The following is a 6,001-nucleotide window of genomic DNA, read 5'->3' on the forward strand; positions in this document are numbered from 1 at the left end:
CTCTAGTTCTAGTCACCCCTACCATGGGAAACAGACTCTGGCTATCTACCCTATCTATGCCTCTCATAATTTTATATACCTCTATCATGTCCCCTCTCAGCCTCCTTCGCTCCAGGGAAAACAGACCCAGCCTATCCAATCTCTCTTTATAACTCAAGCCCTCCAAACCAGGCAACATCCTTGTGAATCTTTTCTGCACCCTCTCTAGCTTAATCACATCTTTCCTGTAGTGCAGCGACCAGAACTGCACACAGTACTCCAAATGCGGCCTAACCAACATTATGTACAACTGTAACATGACATCCCAGCTCTTGTACTCAGTGCCTCGGCCGATGAAGGCAAGCATGCCATACGCCTTCTTCACTACCCTGTCTACCTGTGTTGCCACTTTCAGGGAACTATGTACTTGCACCCCAAGGTCTCTCTGCTCAACAACACACCCCAGGGCCCTGCCATTCACTGTATATGTCCTGCCCTGGTTTAACTTCCCAAAATGCATCACTTCGCACTTGGCTGCGTTAAATTCCATTTGCCAATCCCTTGCCCACTTTCCCAGTTTATCTATATCCTGTTGTAACCTGAGACAATCTTCTTCTCTGTCCACTATACCACCAATTTTGGTGTCAACTGCAAACTTACGAATCATGCCCCCTACATTCACATCCAAGTCATTAATATATATGACAAACAACAGAGGGCCCAGCACCGATCCCTGCGGCATACCACTGGTCACCGGCCTCCAATCTGAAAAACAACCCTCCACTACCACCCTCTGCCTCCTATCACCAAGCCAATTTTGTATCCAATTGGCGAGCTCACCCTGGATCCCATGTGGTCGAACCTTCTGGACCAGCCTACCATGCGGGACCTTGTCAAAGGCCTTGCTAAAGTCCATGTAGACAACGTCCATCGCCCTACCCTCGTCAATCCTCTTGGTCACCTCCTCAAAAAACTCAATCAAATTCGTGAGACATGATTTCCCACGCACAAAGCCATGCTGACTATCTCTAATCAGACATTGCCTTTCCAAATGTATATAAATCCTGTCTCTCAGAATCCCTTCCAATATCTTTCCCACCACTGATGTAAGGCTCACCAGCCTGTAGTTCCCTGGCTTATCCCTCCTGACCTTCTTAAATAAAGCCACAACGTTAGCTATCCTCCAGTTTTCCGGTACCTCACCTACGGATGAATGATACAAAAATCTTTGACAGGATCCCAGCAATCTCTTCCCTTGCTTCCCATAGCATCCTAGGATACACCTGGTCAGGCCCTGGGGATTTATTCACCTTAATGCACCTCAAAACCTCCAACATCTCCTCCTTTGTAATGTTGATATGCTCCAGGATATAGCTGTTCCCTCCCTTGAACTCACTAGCTTCCATGACCTTCTCCACAGTAAATACAAATAAGAAGTATTCATTTAAGACCTCACCCATTTCCCGTGGCTCCACACATAGATTACCACACTGATCCTTAAGGGGACCTTCTCTCTCCCGAGCTACCTTTTTACCTTAAAATACTTATAGAATCTTTTAGGATTCTCCTTTATCTTATCTGTCAGGGAAATCTCATGGCCCCTTTTCACCCTCCTAATTTCCTTCTTAAGTGTACTCAAACATCCCCTATACTTCTTGTGGGACTCGCTTGATCCCAGCTGCCTATACCTGACATATGCCTCCTTCTTTGTCCTGACCAGACAAATAATATCCCACGTCAACCAAGGTTCCCTAAACTTGCCAGCCTTGCCCTTCCATCTAACAGGAACATGCCGGCCCTGAACTCTTCCTATCTCACTTTTAAAAGCCTCCCACTTGCCAGACGTCACTTTACCTGTAAACATCCTCTCCCATTCAACTTTTTGAGAGTTCCTATCTGATGCCATCGAAATTAGCCTTCCCCCAATTTAGGACTTCAACCTGAGGACCAGTCCTATCCTTTTTCATAACTATCTTGAAGCTAATAGAGTTATGGTCATTGGTCCCAAAGTGCTCCCCCACTGACACATCAACCACCTGCCCAGCCTCATTCCTAAGAGGAGGTCGAGTGTAACCCCTTCTCTAGTGGGGCCCACCACATACTGCTTCAGAAAACTATCCTGGATGACCCCTTATTTTTAAACAGTGACCCCTAATTCTAGATTCTCCCACAAGAGGAAACATCCTTTCCACATCCACCCTGTCAAGACCACTCAGAATCTTTTTTTATATTCATTCATGGGATGTGGGTGTCGCTGGCCAGGCCAGCATTTATTTCCCATCCCTAATTGCCCTTGAGAAGGTGGTGGTGAGCTGCCTTCTTGATCCGCTGCAGTTCATGTGGGGTAGGTTCACCCACAGTGCTGTTAGGAAGGGAGTTCCAGGATTTTGACCCAGCTTATATGTTATATGTTTCAATCAAGTCACCTATTACTCCTCTAAACTCCAGTTGATCCAAGCCTCGCCTGTCCAACTTTTCCTTATAAGACAACCTGCCCATTCCAGGTATTAGTCTAGTAAACCTTCTCTGAACTGCTTCCAACTCATTTACATCCTTCCTTAAATATGGAGACCAATACTGTACACAATACTCCAGATGTGATCTCATCAATGCCCTGTATAGCTGAAGAAAAACCTCCCTACTTTTTTATTCAATTCCTCTCGCAATAAATAACATTCTATTAGATTTCCTAATTACTTGCTGTACCTGCACACTGACCTTTTGTGATTCATGCATGAGGACACCCACATCCCTCTGCATCTCAGAGCTCTGCAGTCTCTCACCATTTAGATAATATGCTTCTTTTTTATTCTTCCTGCCAAAATGAACAATTTCACATTTTCCCACATCATACTCCATTTGCAGATTTTTCCCACTCACTTAACCTACCTATATCCCATTGTAGCCTCCTTATGACCTTTTCACAACTTACTTTCATATCTATCTTTGTGTCATCAGCAAATTTAGCAACCATACCTTCGGTCCCTTCCTCCAAGTCATTTATATAAATTGTAAAAAGTTGAGGCCCCAGAACTGATCCCTGTGGCACACCACTCGTTACACCTTGCCAACCAGAAAATGACTCATTTATGCCTACTCTCTGTTTCCTGTTAGCTAGCCAATCTTCTATCCATGCCAAAAATGTTACCCCATACACCATGAGTTTTTATTTTCTGCAATAACCTTTGATGTGGCATCTTATCAAATGCCTTCTGGAAATCTAAGTACAGTACATCCATGGGTTCCGCTTTATCCGCAACACATGTTACTTCTTCAATGAACTCCAATAAATTGGTAAAACATGATTTCCCTTTCGCAAAGCCATGTTGACTCTGCTTGATTACCTTGAATTTTTCTAAGTGCCCTGCTATAATGTCTTTAATAATAGCTACTAACATTTTCCCTATGACAGATGTTAAGCTAACTGGCCTGTGAAGTTTCCTGCTTTCTGTCTCCCTCCCTTTTTGAATTACATTGGCTCTTTTCCAATCTAATGGAACATTCCCCGAATCTAGGGAATTTTGGAAAATCAAAACCAACGTATCAACTATCTCACTAGCCACTTCTTTTAAGATCTTAGGATGAAGTCCATCGGAACCCGGGGAACCCGCAGCTCCAACAATTTGCTCCCTTTCTTCCATTTCTTGATTTACAGCTATTTCTGGGATGTTACTTGTATTCTCTATGGTCAAGACAGATGTAAAATAACTGTCCAATTCATCTGCCATCTCCATATTTTCCATTATTAATTCCCCAGGCTCACTTTCTATGGGACCAACGCTCACTTTAACATTTCTTTTTTAAACATCAGTAGAAACTTTTACTATGTTTTTATATTTCTAGATAGCTTTCTCTCATACTCAAATTTTTCCCTCCTTATTAATCTTTTAGTCGTTCTTTTTGCATTTTGTATTCTGTCCAATCTTCTGGCCTGCATAATTATATGCTTTTTCTTTAAGTTTGCACACAAGGGTATTCAGTGTGGTCTAGACAGGACAACAACCTCCCCTTCATAGATACATGATCCCGACTGCAAGACGATGGGAACAGTACGTTTTGTCATTGTAATGATAATCCTATCCTTAATATACAAACTGTTCCCAGGAGTGAGATATAAAACATGAGATTTAATTTGGAGCAAATCAGACCTGTCATTCTATGGCTTCAGCTATACAGGGCATTGGTGAGACCACATCTGGAGTACTGTGTACAGTACTGGTCTCCTTATTTAAGGAAGGATGTAAATGCGATGGAGGGAGTACAGAGAAGGTTTACTAGAAATACCTGGAATGGGCAGGCTGGCTTACAAGGAAAGATTGGACAAGCTAGGCTTGTATCCGCTGGAATTTAGAAGAGTAAGAGGTGACTTGATTGAAACATGTAAGATCCTGAGGAGTCTTGACATGGTGGACGTAGAAAGGATGTTTCCCCTTGTGGGAGAATCTAGAACTCGGGGTCACTGTTTAAAAATAAGGGGTCGCCCATTTAAGACAGAGATGAGGAGAATTTTTTTCTTTGAGGGTCATGAGTCTTTGGAATTCTCTCTTAAAAGGCGGTGGAAGCAGAGTCTTTGAAGATTTCTAAGGCAGAGGTAGATAGATTCTTGATAAGCAAGAGGGTGGAAGGTTATCGGGGGTAGGTGGAAATGTGGAGTTATCAGTTCAGCCATGGACTTATTGAATGGCGGAGCAGGCTCGAAGGGCCGAGTGGCCTACTCCTGCTCCTAATTCATATATTCGTTTGTATAGTCACACATGAATGTTGAGATGGCCCATGTTATCGGGGCTGGTGGAACTAGACAGGGCCTGACCCAGCACCGACAGAACAGGGCAGTCCCACTGGGAGGTGATACAAAGCTGAATCTACACTCACATGTATCATTTTCATTGTTTAATTAATTTTACAATGAGACTCAGTGGCTATTTCCTGTCAGGTTACATTTTTGCTGAAGGGAGGATAAAAGTTTTCACATCAATCTCATCAATGTTCACTATATCGGACACCCTTGGACAACCTTCCTGCAAATCCCTTTAACAGGACACTGATGAACTTTACATTCAGAAATGTAAATGTATGGGAGTTTATAGTGTAATTTAGGTGTGAGGTCTGTGATTAAAAGGGGTCCTTCAACTCGAACACTTTTGAGAATCACTGCTGTCGTTTCAATGTAACTCTATGTACTCGCTGTAATTCTCTGTAACTCTATGTTACTATGTCTCTGACTCCTGATTTGGCTGGAAACTACTATTAATACAATTAAGCACCATCTCTCAGCTTCTCCAATAGCTGCTTTTGACTCCCTTAATTGTGGGTGACATTTGTCCCTATTCTCCTGAATTCATCTTGATACAAACTGCGTTCAATGTAAAACAGTTCAGAGAGTCAGGAATCATTCATCCCTAGACCTACACTGGCAGGTAAAACCCCAGACATTTCCTTAATAAGGATTCCTCTGAGTCATAGAGTTATACAGCACAGAAACAGGCCCTTCGGCCCATTGTGTCTGTGCCGGCCATTAAGCACCTAACTATTCTAATCCCATTTTTCAGCACTTGGCCTGTAGGCTAGTATGCTATGGTGTTTCAAGTGCTTATCTAAATACTTCTTAAATATTGTGAGGTTTCCTCACCATATATTTGTCAGGATACTGAAACCCAGTTTTCTAACAGCTCACTCCTGCAGGCCCCACTCCTTGAGCCTACAACCTTCAGCAGGGCCAATGGTGGGGTTTCACAACGAGAGTGATTCCAGAGTTACTGTTGGGATCACATCCTCGTTGATGTTCCAGGTCGTTTATTTTTACTTATCCTGGTATGCAACACTCATCAATAAAATGGAATTCCTGGAAAAACACTGTAGGTTCTTCATTATCAGGAGAGCAAATGTGTGTTGTGTTGACTGTCCCAGCAGTTAACTGGGTCCTGTAAACTCTTCAGTCTGCTATGATAATGCAGACTTTAATCTATTTATTTTAAATGGGTATATTTTAAATGAGTGAAAACCTGTCTTAAAATGATAGACT

Source organism: Heterodontus francisci, chromosome 34 (genome assembly GCF_036365525.1).
Source record: "Heterodontus francisci isolate sHetFra1 chromosome 34, sHetFra1.hap1, whole genome shotgun sequence".
Taxonomy (NCBI): Eukaryota; Metazoa; Chordata; class Chondrichthyes; order Heterodontiformes; family Heterodontidae; genus Heterodontus; species Heterodontus francisci.